The 17,051-nt window shown below is 37.7% G+C and overlaps 1 long non-coding RNA gene across 13 annotated transcripts; it reads left to right on the top strand.

Annotated features, from left to right (window-relative positions):
• The first annotated feature begins 6,707 nt into the window (after window positions 1-6,707).
• Window positions 6,708-7,948, top strand: LOC127537451 (uncharacterized). Of its 13 annotated transcripts, none has more exons than XR_007947088.1 (5): window positions 6,708-6,765; window positions 6,868-7,037; window positions 7,106-7,275; window positions 7,310-7,479; window positions 7,514-7,947. It is a non-coding gene; the product is annotated as an uncharacterized LOC127537451 (long non-coding RNA). The 13 variants fall into 13 exon arrangements; XR_007947083.1 differs by having other exon boundaries at window positions 6,727-6,765; window positions 6,800-7,037; XR_007947087.1 differs by lacking the exon at window positions 6,708-6,765 and adding an exon at window positions 6,769-6,833.
• Window positions 7,949-17,051: the final 9,103 nt, after the last annotated feature.

The raw sequence follows: 17,051 nt of genomic DNA on the forward strand, positions 1-17,051 counted from the left end.
CCTCTATGAACACCAACACCTAGACCTCTATGAACATCTAGACCTCTATGAACACCAACACCTAGACCTCTATGAACATCTAGACCTCTATGAACACCTAGACCTCTATGAACACCTAGACCTCTATCAACATCTAGACCTCTATGAACACCAACACCTAGACCTCTATGAACATCTAGACCTCTATGAACACCAACACCTAGACCTCTATGAACACCTAGACCTCTATGAACACCAACATCTAGACCTCTATGAACACCCAGACCTCTATGAACATCGAGACCTCTATGAACATCTAGACCTCTATGAACACCTAGACCTCTATGAACACCTAGACCTCTATGAACATCTAGACCTCTATGAACACCAACACCTAGACCTCTATGAACACCTAGACCTCTATGAACACCAACATCTAGACCTCTATGAACATCTAGACCTCTATGAACACCTAGACCTCTATGAACACCAACATCTAGACCTCTATGAACATCTAGACCTCTATGAACACCTAGACCTCTATGAACACCTAGACCTCTATGAACATCTAGACCTCTATGAACACCTAGACCTCTATGAACATCTAGACCTCTATGAACACCTAGACCTCTATGAACACCAACATCTAGACCTCTATGAACACCTAGACCTCTATGAACACCAACACCTAGACCTCTATGAACACCTAGACCTCTATGAACACCTAGACCTCTATGAACACCTAGACCTTTATGAACATCTGGACCTCTATGAATATCTAGACCTCTATGAACACCAGGTTGGTGGTTCCTATCAATGAGTCCACATCAACATTTGTCTGCTCAAACTTCCCTCACATCAGATTTTTCTGTCATTTTTGGATGATTATGAGTAACTATGGATCAATTTTGAGCCATCTTAAAGATAAATGCCACTAAACAACGAGGTGATGCTGACTGATGTTCACTGTTTTAGAAGTTTCTTCTTCGATAGTCTTTATCTTTTTATAACTGCAGTGGAAACTTGACCTATAAAAGCTTCTTTAGTCTGGGACTGAATCCAAACAGGATGATTTTATTTTACAGAATTATTATCTCTGTATATTTCTGCCAGTTTTAAGTCTGATAAACTGGCCTGTGAGATAAATCGCAGCCAGCGAAAACCAGAAACTCCATTTATTTTCATCAGGCAACAGCAGCAGTAGTAATTATTAACTTAAATGAACAGAGATGCAAACATTTAGAGAAAGAAAAAGAGAATATTGAATTTTGCTCACGTTCAGTGAAAGAAGAATCATTTCAGTCGTAATGAATGAACACATTCTCAAAACTCAGCAAAAACGTGATAAATTTCAGAGTTTAGGAAGCTTTGGGGACTTTCTGGGGAGCATAAATTCATAAAATAAAGCAACTATTGTGTCATTTCTCACTGACTCTGCACTCCGTTCGTCCACCAGAGGTTCCTTCAATAGATTTTAGTTGAAGTCGACAAAACTGCTGCTGTTTTGGAGACACGTCTTGAAGGAATTATTAAACTACTAAACTTATCTTTGTTGTTGATTGCTTTTTGTGTGGCTTCAGTAGAGGCCACATTTTTAAAAATATTGGTGCTTGAAAATGGAAAAAAAAAAGTGCAAAAATTTCAATCCAGGCTGGTATTGTGTCTTAATTGTTTATTACTGTACTTTTTGACCATTTGGAGTAATTTCAAGAAGTTTTTGACAAATTTATTGTCATTTAGGACTACTTGTGTGCCATTTTCAACCATTTTCATGTCCAAATGTTTACAGTTTGGAACCTTGTCTGGTCAAACTTTAACACATCAGAGTCTACTGATGTTGGCTGTTAGATGTTGGTGTTGGTGAAATGTGGACCAAAGACTGTATTTTAGTAGAAATATGGATCCATACATACATACTTACAGGAACTATATGGAGACACTAGACCAGCTGAATTTGGAAATTGTGCATTTTATTTTTCCATTTAATTAAAAATGTGTCCAAAATTACCTAAAACAATCACTCAAAATTTGTCCAAAATAACTTCAAATCTGTCAAAAAAAAACTCATAACAATGGTGGAAATGGACTCATATTGGCATTTTGTCATGTCAAAATGTCTATAAAGTTTAATAATATAATTTAAAGTGGAACCTTGTCTGGTTAAACTTAACCATCAGATTCTACTGATGTTAGAACCTCAACAGTTGGAGAAATGTGGACCAAAATCTGTATTTTAGTAGAAATATGGATCTATCCATATATAAACACTTACAGGAACATTAAGGAAACACTAAACCAGCCTGGTTGAACATTTTGCACTTTTTGTTTTTTATAAGCATCAATTATTGTTCATTATTGTAATTTTTGGACAATTATGGATCAATTTTGAGTCATTTCAGGCAAATTTTGTGTCACTTTCAACATATTTTGAGTCGCTTGGACCATTTTTCACAGATTTCACGTCAAACTTTCCACACATCAGATTCATCAGAAATGAATCCATGCACATATAAACACTTAGAGGAACTTTATGGTAGCAAGATGCTACTTTTGATTGAAGATTTTTGCAGCTTTTTTTCATTTTTTAGCTTGAATAATTGCTCATTATTATGATTTTTGACAGTTTGGAGAAATTATGGACAAATTATGAGTCAATTTGGACAAGTTTTCCGTTATTTTGGACTATTTTTTCACCATTTTTGACAAGTTTCAGGTCTAAATGTCTAAAGAGTGGAACCTTGTCTGGTCAAATTTTCCATACATCAGATTCTACTGATGGTAGAGCCTCAAATGTTGGTAAAATGTCAACCAAAGACTGTATTTTAGTAGAAATATGGATCCATTGATAGATATACATTAACAGGAACCTTATGGAGACACTAGATCACACCATTCACAGTTGGTTCACCGTCACAAACTTCAAGCTTTAACTGCATCGACGCTTGTTTGACATTTTGACGTGTTTTGCTGGATGTCGCATTCCTGCATTTTAACAGGACTCGTTTATTGTGTTTCTGGAGCTGCAGCAGCTTTCTGTCGCTGCAGTTAATGTTTAAAAAAAGACGCAGAATAAAAGTGCATTCAGCTCAACTCCGCTGAGAGTCCGGCTTCTCGCGCAGCTCAAACGAAAAGTGTGGTTTTGCAGATTTAGACTCAGCATAAGTGAGTCAGAGAACAAACCTTCTGTTTATTCTGTTACTCAGCAGAACCTCAGAGAATCGACCCACAGTTTATTCAGCTCACTTTCACCACAGTGTGCAGTATTGTCCCGGCTCAGGCCCTCGAGGCTCCGCTCTGCCCGGCATCCCATAATGCTCCTCGGCGCTGTGCATGACAAACGGCCCTGCAACGCAGTCGAATGCCTGAACGAACACAAAACCTAATCTCACATAGCCAGACATGTGTCTCATCAAATGCAGAGAGTCTGGAAGAAATTCAAGAACAAAAAGGAGAAGAGCTGAAACTGAAGCTCAATAAATAAAACAAAAAGACGGAGAAGCAGGTCGTCTGCAGCAGAAAGCAAAGGTGAGAAAAATAGTCGAAAAATAGTGAAGAAATCAGAAAGAAAAGAACCCAAAATGTTGGAGGCAAAAACAAACCAAAACACAAGAACATGTCATGAGAAGAACAAAGAGAGACGAAAAACTGACAAAAATTTAAAAAAAAAAACAAAAAAAACGGAAATTTTCCTGCAGCTGCAGTGTCAAAAAATATGTATTTGAAAAGTCAGAAAATGTAAGAAAATTTTGTACATTTTCATTTTTTATGTTAAGAAACTAAAACAAAACAAAGCACAAGAATGTCACTAAAGAGACAAATAAAACTGACAAAAAATGTTAAGAAAAACATGTATTTGAAAAGTCAGAAAGTGTACAAAAAATGTAGTAGATTTTCTCTTTTCATTTTAAGAAGCACAAGAATGGGACATGAGAGACCAATGAAACTGACAAAAAATGTTTAAAAAAAAAACATGTAATTTCCTGCAGCTTATGTTTCTGAAAATGTAAAATAAAAATAAAATAGAATATTTTTAAAAATATTAAAATACATTTTCAAGCTCTAATTTTACATCATACACATATATGTAAAGGGTGAAAATAAAAATCTGGCAAAATGTGAAAGCAAAAATAACAGAAAAATACTGACAGTACACTGTAAAAAATAAACATAATGAAAAGTTCAAACAAAAAATGTGTTTTTCCAGCAACTTGAGCAATAAAAGAAACAAAAAACACTGAATTGTTTTTTTAAAATAACTGTTAAATAATGAAAAATAAACTCAGAAAAATAGAATAATTTTCCACAATAAAACACATTTCCATGTATATGTGCAAATAGACAGACAGATGATATATAATCATAAAAACTGTATTTTAACAAACTAACAATCCTTATAAATAACATACACTCACTAAAACACATTTTTTCAATTTTTTATTTTAAAAATGTCTGTAATTATCTAAGAAATTTATTATTTAACAAGTAAATCTACATTAAAAACTTTTTTCTCTGCTGTTACTAATATTTAATTTTACAAATTTATTTATATTATTAAATTACATTTGAACACTTTCATGTATTATACAAAAAGAAAGTATTTGTGAAACTATAAAAATGTTTATTTTAATCTTCAAAAACGTCCGTGTCACTGAAAATAAAACTGAATTTTTTTTAAAGTTGCAGACATCAGACATTTAAATTCACTGTGGGTTTTTGTAAATGCATCGACATTTTCCAGTATTTCAAAAATACAAAAAATTGAACAGAAATTTTTTGTAAAAATACAGATTGTTGAGTCGATAATGTGTTTGTTTTTTGAGACGTTAGAATTATTAACGTTGACACAAAATTGGTCCCTTAGCCTATAGCAATCCAAAACATCTATTTATTTATGACTTGTATTTAATATTTAATGCACAAAAACAGTTGGAAGCTTCTGTTACTCGTGAACAGTCAGATAATCGACATACAGTGAATAAATAGTCCTGTCAGTGGAGCATGGAGGTGGAAGTGTGATTATATGGGGCAGCATGAGTGCAAAAGGGGAATGAATATCTGAGGATAAATCAAAATACTGGCTGACCAGATGAGTCCTTAGTGAATAAATAGTCCTGACAGTGGAGCATGGAGGTGAGATAAAGTGTCTTAGTGCTGTGTTTGGATTCCTGAAGTCTCTTGCAGGTCAGCTGGAGGGATGGATCACCATTCTTCTACAGCAGAAGCTTTTTGTTTGCTCATGTTTATCATCAACATATAGACGATATTTATTGTAAATTTCATATGGAAATTAACTTCAAAGTTAACATAGTTGCTAAACAGATCAAACCTCCACGTCGTCCATATTTAGGTCTGCAAACTGTTCTTTTCTTTTTCTTTTTGTTGAGTATTTAAATTCATTATTGAGACTTTTTTTTGGAGAGAGCATGCAGAAGAGAACCGGAGGAGTCTTTGTCAGAGGAGAGCGTTTATTCCATTATTTCCACGCTGAGGTCAGAATGAATAAGAGTCGGAGAGAGAATGAAAAGTCATCTTCAAAGAGCCGCCGCTATTATTCTGAGTCTGAAAGTGACACTGGGCTCTAAGTGTTCCGCTTTAGGACGGCCTTGGGAGGCTGGAACCGTGAATGTCAGACTTGATTTCACACTCTGTAGCTCTCTGGACTCTGTGATAGATGTGGCCCGCCGTGCACGAGCACACAGCCATGTGCACGCAGCAACATGCACGCAACGACGTGCACGCAGCAACGTGCACGCCCCTCACAGACGCATGGAGACGTCTGCATGGACGATCCGGCCGAGCTCGATTTATCTCCAGACTTCCAGGTGAAACCAGTTTACAGGACAGTAAAACAGGAAATGTCTCATGAAAGCAGAAACCGTTTTTAAACTCGTGTTTTATCTTCACTGTAAACGTACAGCAGCAGGTCTGATACTGTAAATGTTTTTAATAATATCTTCCCATTCAGAGTCAGAGCGAGCACCTCTTCGCCTGGAGGAGTTCCTTGAATAGCAGATAGGAATAAAATGATGCTTTTCCTTCCTCTTATCATAAACGGTCAGCGGCTCTGTAGAGGAGCTTTTTGCTAAGTGCTCCGCAATTCCATGTAAGTGCTGTTTGCTGATAGCGGCAGATTACCCAAGCCTCTGTCTGTCAAAATGTTAGCAGCAAAGTCAGCTCACACAGAAATTTCTCTTGAAAATGTTTAAAAATAAGAGCCTCTTTTACCATTATTCATCGTTCGTATTCCTACAATCTATGCAGAAACATCAAACAGTGACAGCTTCATTTCTCAAATGTATGTTCAGACTGCTTGTATAAATGCTTTAATAGTTCACAAACAAACAGGGAATTATGGACAGGACACTCCAAAAGTGAGTATGTTCCTCTTAAATATCACTTGCCTCTCAAAAACTGCATTACTTCTAACTGGAACGGTCGAGTAGTTCCTCTTTTAAACAATTAGACCCCAAAAGGAGAAAATCATCCAGCTGTGATCAGTGAAACCAAACTATGATTTAAATCAATCTAACTGATAAACATGGTTGTAAAATGAGCTGAGAACAACAGAACCTTCTCAGTTCTGAACCTATGGACTGGGTCTATCTATGTCTGCATCATGGCTCACCATGGAGAAGAACTGAACAGAGGAAGAGAAAGTCTGACTGAAAGACTCGACAAAGATGGAAAAAGATCCAGGAAGATCAGTGAGCAAGTAAAAACCAGAGAAGCACAGAGTCAGCAGGAATCAGGAGGTCTAGAAGGAGTCATAGTTCCACTAATCAGGAGGTCTAGAAGGAGTCATAGTACCACTAATCAGGAGGTCTAGAAGGAGTCATAGTTCCACTAATCAGGAGGTCTAGAAGGAGTCATAGTACCACTAATCAGGAGGTCTAGAAGGAGTCATAGTTCCACTAATCAGGAGGTCTAGAAGGAGTCATAGTTCCACTAATCAGGAGGTCTAGAAGGAGTCATAGTTCCACTAATCAGGAGGTCTAGAAGGAGTCATAGTTCCACTGATCAGGAGGTCTAGAAGGAGTCATAGTTCCACTAATCAGGAGGTCTAGAAGGAGTCATAGTACCACTAATCAGGAGGTCTAGAAGGAGTCATATTTCCACTAATCAGGAGGTCTAGAAGGAGTCATAGTTCCACTAATCAGGAGGTCTAGAAGGAGTCATAGTTCCACTAATCAGGAGGTCTAGAAGGAGTCATAGTTCCACTGATCAGGAGGTCTAGAAGGAGTCATAGTTCCACTAATCAGGAGGTCTAGAAGGAGTCATAGTACCACTAATCAGGAGGTCTAGAAGGAGTCATAGTTCCATTAATCAGGAGGTCTAGAAGGAGTCATAGTTCCACTAATCAGGAGGTCTAGAAGGAGTCATAGTTCCACTGATCAGGAGGTCTAGAAGGAGTCATAGTTCCACTAATCAGGAGGTCTAGAAGGAGTCATAGTTCCACTAATCAGGAGGTCTAGAAGGAGTCATAGTACCACTAATCAGGAGGTCTAGAAGGACTCATAGTTCCATTAATCAGGAGGTCTAGAAGGAGTCATAGTTCCACTAATCAGGAGGTCTAGAAGGAGTCATAGTTCCACTAATCAGGAGGTCTAGAAGGAGTCATAGTTCCACTAATCAGGAGGTCTAGAAGGAGTCATAGTTCCACTAATCAGGAGGTCTAGAAGGAGTCATAGTACCACTAATCAGAGCTCCTAAAATGACTTCACAGACAGTGAACTACTTTCTCCATCCAGCTGTAAAAACAGACATCAGCTGCTTCAGACTTGGTTCAGGGGTTCTCCATGGAAACCAGAGTTAGTGTGAAGCTCAGACAGTGTGAAGGAACCTTCAGAACATCAACCTCTATGGACGGAGGACCAGAACTAAACCTGGCTGCTGCTCAGAACTAAACTTCCAGATGAAAGTTTGCTGAAGAACATGAGAAGAAGCCTGATGCATGCTGGAGAACATTCTTTGGTCAGATGAAGATCAATGAGTTGGGCTCAGATGGAGTCCAGATGTTTGGTGAAAACCTGACCAGGACTACCACAGTGGATGGATGGTCCTGACAGTGAAGAACGGAGGTGGAGGTATGATGATATGGAGCTGCAGGAGGTCAGAAGGTGTTGACTTAACAAAAGTCAGACAAAAAAGAACAAAAAAAGACAAAATATTACAAAAATTAGACACAAAACAACAAAAGAACAATGGGCCTCATTCATGAAGCGTTCTTAAGAACAAATCTGTTCTTAGAGCCTTCTTAAGAAGATTTTTGGCATTCACGAACGTGTTCTTAACTGACCGGTTCTTAAAAGTAAGAACAAATTCTAAGAACACTCAGGAGGACTCTTACACACAAAAAATCTGCTCTTTTAGAATTTTGTTACAGTCAAAACTGATCCAAAAATTTGAATTTCTTTCTTAAAATGATTCAAATATTACCACAAATTATTTAATTTAAAACTAGATTTATTCAAGTGAATTTTAGTGATCAATGGTTTTATAGTTCAGTGCCAGTTAAACTCAAAATCAGATTTTTTTCTGAAGCTGCACTTGGTCACATTAACGTGTTTAGAGGTCTGTGGGAGGTACAAGCGCAATGACCACTACGACGTGCACGCGCGATGACCGCCGCCACGTGCACTTGCAATAACTATTGCAACGTAAGCGTAATATCCACCACGCTGACCGCCGCCACGTGCACACGCCCCGGTGTGCACATACGCGCTGACCGGGGAGACAAGGCGGACATGGCCTGGGCAGTTTTACCTGTCACTGCAGCAGAGGCAGAGGGTGTTTTATTACGACAGACACCCTTTCTGAGTATAAAAGTTTAGCTGTCTCAGGTCAGACTTTATTGGCTGTTTGAAGCTCTGTCATCTGCAGAAATGACCATCACTCTGGTGGGCGGAGTTTCACCTGCACTCCAGTGCTCACGTGTCTCAAACACTCTCTTGCTGCTGCCTTATAAGGAAGTTTAGAGGGTGTACCTTTTATATTTACAAGTCAATACAATGTAAATGTCATGTTAATGAGAGGGGAGGGTGTTCGTAGAGACTGTTCTTGAATCCGGCTCATCTCCCTCCTAAGAACAGATTTGGCTTGTCAAGAACGCTTCGTGAATCCGACGTACTTTTCTCTTGGAGTTCTTAAAGCCGTTCTTTCGAACGCTTTTCTACGAACGCGTTCATGAATGAGGCCCAATGAACAATAATAGTTTTGCTTATTTACAACCTGCAGTTAATGTCTTCTCTGGAATTTTTACACTTTGAGGGCCGGATTGGACCCTCTGGAGGACCACTTTTGGACCACAGGCCTCATGTTGGACAGCCCTGATGTAAAGTAAAGCTGCATTGACTGTGACTGTGCAGTTTTGAGGTGACGGTTTTATTGAGTGCAGAACATGACACATTTGAGGTTTCATTTGAGATGCTGATTCCTGAGAAGGTCACCGTGGACGAGGCCTGGAGTCAGAGACGAGAACCAGGCGGTGACGTGAGGAAAACTCTCTGCTGACAAAGGAAACACTTGACATTTTGCAGGTGAACCTGTTTGGAGAGCAGATCGTATCAGAGGAGCAGATCACAGAGAACAGAAGCACAGCTGCTGACTAAGGCCTGAAACCGTGAACCAACATTCATTCTAATTCCTGCAGGAAACGGCAGCATGCAGGCAGCATCTTAAACACGTCCAGAACCAGGATTTCTCAGGACTGGAGCTAAAATTATACTTATTACCAGGAAAGGAGGAAGAAGGAAGAAAAGAGCAGAGCTGGGAGAGAAACAGATCAACACCTTCAGCTTCTAAGGACCTAAACGTGTTTGGTGTCTTGGTTAAAGTGATAAATTGAATTAATTTGGAGTTCTGACTCCACACGGCTCTCCCTGATCGCTGTACTGTCAGAATGAGAGCACATATTTGCTGCTCTGTTGATCGTTCAACAGTTTTTACTCATTTTTGAAGTACGTTTTGTAGTTTATTGGGAGGAAGATGTTAAAAATTGCTCTTGTGGTTGTTCTCATTTTATAGTTGTTGTTGCTGTTGTCCTTGTTGTTCTTGTTGTTGTTGTTGTAATTGTTGTTGTTGTTCTTGTTATAGTTGTTATAGTTGTTGTTGCTATTGTTGTTAATATAGTTGTTCTTGTTCTTGTTGTTAATGCAGTTGTTGTTGTTGTTGTTCTTGTCATTGTTGTTCTACTTCTTGTTGTTGCCCTTTTGTTGTTGTTTTGTCTCTGCCATTGTTGTTCGTGTTGCTGATCTTGTACTTGTTGTTATTGTCATAGTTATTGTTGTTGTTGTTCTAGTTATTGTTCTTGTTATAATTGTTGTTCTTGTTATAGTTGTTATTGTTGTTGTTATTCTAGTCATTGTTGTTCTTGTTATAGTTGTTATTGTTGTTGTTATTCTAGTCATTGTTGTTCTTGTTATAGTTGTTGTTTTTGTTGTTGTTCTTGTTATAGTTGTTGTTTTTGTTATAGTTGTTGTTCTTGTTATAGTTGTTGTTGTTATAGTTGTTGTTCTTGTTATAGTTGTTATTGTTGTTGTTATTCTAGTCATTGTTGTTCTTGTTATAGTTGTTGTTTTTGTTGTTGTTCTTGTTATAGTTGTTGTTTTTGTTGTTGTTGTTGCTCTTCTTCGTATGAGTTGCTTTGTACTTGTAGTTGTTCTTGTTCTATTAATTATTAAAGCTCTTGTTTTTTATTATGATATATGTAAAGTAGCATTTTCTATTATAATGTGTGTCGGGTTTAAAACCTTCGTACGTTAATTATTGAAGTAAATCACCATCATAAACACGACTCCAGGCTCTTATCCCTGATATTTCAGCGTGTTCTGCTCATTCATCATCCAGACTCGTTGTTTTGTCCTGGGAAGAACTTCTCTGAGAACATCTGTTGTTTAAAAACTAAAATATAAATCAGGATCTGACTTGACCTCATTTAAACTCACTTTATTCATGCAGAAACAGAACTTCTGTAAAACCCTAATAAACTGAAACCTGATCCGGTTCTGAGCTGAGAACTACGTTTCCCAACGTCTGAAGGTGCAGATTACCGTCATCTCACCTGGTCTCCAGGTCACTCATCCCTCAGCGAGATCTTCTCATCTTCTGCCTCTGTTACTTTCTTCCTCCTCCTCATCCTGTCATCCATCAGCACAGAGCTGCTGTTCCAGTAATAAGACGCTCATTATCCAGCTCTATTATTTATTTTATATTTATTAAATGTGGTCGGAGGCTGGAGCAGCTGGAGGTGAAGCGATGGAGGCGGTGATGGACGGCAGACGTGTGAAAACAGACTGAAGCTCCTCCGTCTTTCTGTGGGTTTCATCAGCTGATTGCATCCGTCAGACGGACTGGAGGAGGCTCTGATTAGCTTTTCACCACCGACGGTCCCCTTTTATTTAACCCGGCACACATGATATTCTTATTTAAAGCACCAGCGAGGGGAAAATTAGGTTCAGGAATAAAAAAAAGATCCAGTTACACACCTGAGGATGGAGAAAATCCCTCAGCAGCAACTTTAATTCATTTCTGCTTCACCTCAAAGTGAAACTGAACAGAATAATGTTTCTGCTGAGCTTTAATGTCCACATTTAAAATCATATTTCTCTGCAAATCAACTTTTTAATTGAAGTAAACTCTTTTTCTTGTGGGTTTGTTTGTGAGGCGTCATAAAATGCTTTAGAAACAGGTCCCTCAGTTCATTTAGTTTCTGCTAAACAAAAGTCTTTTGTCATGTTGTGTCTCATTTTTGTAATACTTTGTCATGTTTTTATTTATTTTTGTCTGTTTTTGGCTGACTTTCGTTGTTTTGTGTTTCCTTTTTGTCTTGCTTGTGTCTTTTATCTTATTTTTGTCATTTTGTGTTTTGCTTTTTTCGCTGTTTTTGTGTATCGTTTTTGTCGTTTTATGTTTTTTTGTCTCGCTTGTGTCGTTCATCTCATTTTTGGTACTTTGTGTCTTGTTTTTGTAAATTTGTGTTTCATTTCATGTCATTTTGTGTCTCATTTTTGTAATATTTAGTCTTTTTTGTTGTTTTTTGTCTGACTCTTATCATTTTGATCTTGTTTTTTTCTTGTTTTTGTCTTTTTGTGTTTTCTTTTTGTCTCGCTTGTGGTCTTTGTTTTATTTTTGTCATTTTATTGTTGTTTTGAGCATTGTTTTTGTCATTTTAGTGGGTTCTTTTTTCTTGCTTGCGTTGTTTGCTTAATGTTTTATCACTTTGTAACTTTTTGTCATATTTTTTGTTTTGTTTTGTATCATTTGTCTCATTTTTGTAATGTTTTGTTTTGTTTTTGTTCTTTTGTTTCTCATTTGTGTTTGTTTTTGGTCTCATTTGTATCGTTTGTCTATTTTCTTGTATTTTTCGTAACTTTTTTGTCATTTTTTGTCTCTTTTTTAACTTGTCTCGTTTCTGGTCGTTTTGTTGTTGTTGGTGTCTATTTCAGGTCAGTTTGAGTCTCTTTGAGCTCGTTTTTACAAAGAAATTCACCTTTTTGTCGGTCTATTTTCTTAGTTACGTCTCTTTTTTGTCGTTAAATCTCATCAGATAGTTTTCTCATGTGTTAATGCTGATTTTGCGTCTATTTTGTGTTGGTCTGAATCACTTTCAGGTCGTTTTGTCTCAGAAAAATGAGACAGAAGCACTGAAAATCCAACTTTATGTGCAGAGACTTCACGTCTGTTGGCTAGTTTAGCTTTCGCTGTCACACTTTAAGTCGATTTTTTTCTGGAATTCTACATTTTCTGCTCAGTTTTTTGCATTAGAAACATCAGACAGACCGTCCAGCCTTTGAATCTTCTGCTGGAGTTTAAATTCTGAATTTTAAGCAGAAATATTTGAAGCTGACGTCGGCCAGCGGCTCCATTAGCCTCTTCAGCTCTGATTTAAGCCTCTTGGATGTTTATTTTATTGACAATCAAAGATAAATCTCTTATTAAGGGAAACCAGCCAGAGCAGCATCCGACCAGCAGTTAAATCTGTCTCCTCTAACCTCCACCGTAATCTGTTCCTAATCTCAGCCACGGCATCGATCTGAGGAAAGAGTTAAAACTTTATTTCCACTCAGGATGAATCACTGAATCCCTCTTTTAATATGAATCACGTCAAACAGAGGCATTTATGAGGCACTTTATGTGTTTCTGCGTCTCTTTTCTGTGATTTTAGATTTATTTTACGCATCAAGGTGGAGTTAGAAGTTCAACATCGACGTCAACATGAGGCCCGTGGTCCAAAAGTGGTCCTCCAGAGGGTCCAGTCTGGTCCTCAAAGTGTAAAAATTACAGAGAAGACATTAACTGCAGATTGTAAATTAGTAAAACTATAAATTTAAAATCATTTCTAGACCATGACAAGTTGTTTGGATCAGAAAGTGAAATACTGGATTGTTCTTTGTGCTTTTGTGTTTCATTTTTGTAATATTTTGTCTTGTTTTAGCATTTTTATAAATTATAACCAAAGAATTGCAGAGATTCAGAAGAAGAACAAGAAGACAGATTTTTTGCAACATTTTGAATCAAACTAATGAAAAGAAATGAACATTAGAAGGACTAATTTCATCATCAAACCCTTGAAATGTGTTTTATTTCACTCTGATAGTAGCAGAGACCTTTCCTGATCTGGTATTGATCTGTATTGATCTGGTATTGATCTGGTATTGATCTGTATTGATCTGGTATTGATCTGGTATTGATCTGTATCGATGACGTTTCCAATCAGTGAATTGAAGTTTACTTTTTTTTTAAAGAAAATAGAAATTTTCCCATTAAAAATATGATGGAGAACAATTTTCAAATTAATATTGTAAATCTATTTCAATGTTTGGACACAAATAGTCAAAAAAAATGTAAAAATTCAGCCAAATTATGGAGAATATACTCAGAAACGTCTCATACAAAAATGGTGATTTCATATAAAATATTTCATTAAAATATATTTTGTCTTTATTTTACAGTATTTATATCCATACACATAGTGACAGACAGATTATTATAATTCATTTTAGTGTTTTTATTCGTGTCAACATGATTCAATGAAGAATAAAAAGCAAAAATAAACGAATACACGTGAAAATTAAGGCCAGAACAGGAATTTTATTGTGGAAAAATTCATGCATTTTTACATTTTAACTGCTTACGTGAAACTCAAATGAAAACAGGATTAGTTTACACAGCTAGAATTTAATTTATTTATATTTCATACCATCATTATTTCTGATTTTCTCTGAACAACTTTGACAGTTTTTGAGTCTCGTGTGACTTTAGATCATTCAAACCTTTAACCATAAAAAGGAAACTGACAGTAATGACTAATACAGTGAAGAACTGCAGGTCAAAGTGACTAAAACGCTAATTTATGACAAACAACGTGGATTAACAACACAAACATTCACTTTTGCTGCTGAATTTTCTGCTTTTCCAGCGACTAAATGCAAAAATCTCCAAAAGAATCAGCAGTAATGTCGATTTATGTGTTCAATAAAGCGTAAAGTCATAGTTTGATGATGTAAAAATGATGATTTCTGTTTAATGGTTGCAGCAGCATTCAGTAAATTAGTGAACAGAACTCTTTGTGTTGATCACAGACTGACAATAAATCCTTTAAAACCATAATCAGGCTTCTAGTTTCCTCTGATTTCTGCTCAACATGTATAATTTAAGCAGCAGAGACAGTTGTTGTTGTTGACAGTTAATCCCTGATGTTGTTTGTTCGACAGGAGAAGATCAGTTGTTTGTTTTTTATTCTTTTTTACGTTGATGAAGACGCCAGACGATGATTTTCTGAGTTTAATTCTCTGTCCTCTTGGCAGTGATTCTTCCACTTTGTCTCCTTTTCCTCCGAGTTTTCAGGAAAAACTGGAGAACTGACAGGACAGGTGAGCTCTGGGATGCAGTCTGAAGCCGTTTTAATCAAATTAATTAAACTCTGGTTTGTGGTTTTTGGAAAGGTTTGGTAGGAAATAGCTTGGGGAGCTCCCAGTTATGAAAAAATATGAATATACAACTCCTAATTTTCTACAAAGGAACACAGCATTTAGTCGCAGGTATCTGGAACTGAACGATATAGTGTTTTATTTTGTGATCAAAACGACAAAAGTAAGACAAAAGACAAAAAAAGCAAGACAACATATTACGAAAATGAGACACAAAAAGACAAAAAAGGACACAAACAAGACAATATATTACAAAAATGAGACACAAAAAGACAAAAAAGGACACAAACAAGACAAGATATGACAAAAATGAGACAGAAAATGACAAAAATGAGAAACGAACCAAAAAAAGACAAAAATGGACACAAACAAGACAAAAAAATGACATAAAAAAGAAACAAAAAATAAAAACACAAGTGAGACAACAAGGAAACACAAAACGACAAAAACATGAGACAAACTACCGGTATTAGAAAAACAAGAAACAAAATAACAAAAGAACAATGACAAATCTCGGATTTTACTTTCTGATCCAAACAACTTGTCATGGTCTAGAAATGATTTTAAATTTATACTTTTACTAATTTACAATCTACAGTTAATGTCTTCTCTGTAATTTTTCCACTTTGAGGGCCGGATTGGACCCTCTGGAGGACCACTTTTGGACCACAGACCTCATGTTGGACAGCCCTGATCTAAATCCATCTTTATTTTTCCTCCATGTGTGTTGAGGATCAAATCAGCAGACATTAATAGTTGCATCAATTTCATTCTGATCCTCTGCAGTGTCATTTAGATCTGACACAAAAAGGATAATATTGATGAAATTATGTTGATCTGAGGAGAGAGAAGGACTGAAAAGAGACGAGTGATGAATCCAAGAAGATCACGTTACCTTACAGCATCTCAGCTCTGTCAGCATCACCTCAGGTTTATTCTGGAGTTTTAGCACCATTCACATTTTTAACTGCTTAAATTCACAAACTGCTCTGGAAGTGTTTATTGCAGCAAGTTGCAGAAATAAAAAAACAAAAGAGCACAACTCCACCTTCCCAACAATCCTTTAACTCACCCAGAAGTTTCCTGCTGAAGCTCAGGGTTCCAAACATCCATCCATCCATCCATCAGTCCATCTCCTTCCTCTTATCCGGGGTTGGGTCATGGAGGCAGCAGATGAAGCAGATCATTCCAGACGTTCCTCCTCCCAGCTACACTTTCCAGCTCTTCCTGGAGGATCCTGAGGTGTTCCCAGGCCAGATGAGATATATAATCCCTCCAGAGGGTTCTGGTTCTACCTTGGGGTCTCCTCCCAGGAGGATGTGTTCAGAAAACCTCCAAAGGAAGTCTCCCTGGAGGATCTGAATCAGATGTCCAAACCACCTCCACTGGTTCCTTCAGAGGTGAAGGATCAGCAGCTCTACTCTGAGTTCCCACCAGATGTATGATCTTCTCCTCCTATCTCTAAGGCTGAGCCCAGACACCCTACAGAGGAAGCTCATTTCAGACGCTTGTATCCACGATCTCATTCTTTGGGTCACTACCCAGAGCTCATGACCATAGGTGAGGGTTGGAACTTAGATGGACAGTAAACTGAGATCTTCTCCTTGTGGTTTACAGGGATCAAATGGCTCATATCAGACTGGTACCAGATACTCCCTCAGTACCCCACAGAGCCCCTCAGAGGACACGGTCGTAGACCTTCTCCAGATCTACAAAACACATGTAGACTGGCAGGTCGAACTCCCATGACCCCTCAGCAGCTCCACAAGACTAAAGATCTGATCCACCGTTGAACGACCATGATGGAATCCACATTGTTCCTCCTGGATCTGAGGTTCAACAATCAGTCAGAGCCTTCCTTCCAGCATCCTTGAGAAAACTTTCCCATGGAGGCTGAGAAGTGTGATACCCCGGTAGTTGGAACTCACTCTCTGGTCCCCCTTTTTAAAAACAGGGACCACCACCCCGGTCTGCCGCTCCACAGGTACTGTACCCGATGCCCACGCGACATCGTAGAGAAGTGTCAGTCAGGAAAGTCCAACAATGTCCAGAACCTTCAGCATCTCAGGGAGGATCTTGTCCACACCTGGCGCCTTGCCACCAAGGAGCTACATCATGACCTCTGCCATGGATATGGACAAAGAC

Source organism: Acanthochromis polyacanthus, chromosome 15 (genome assembly GCF_021347895.1).
Source record: "Acanthochromis polyacanthus isolate Apoly-LR-REF ecotype Palm Island chromosome 15, KAUST_Apoly_ChrSc, whole genome shotgun sequence".
Classification (NCBI taxonomy): Eukaryota; Metazoa; Chordata; class Actinopteri; family Pomacentridae; genus Acanthochromis; species Acanthochromis polyacanthus.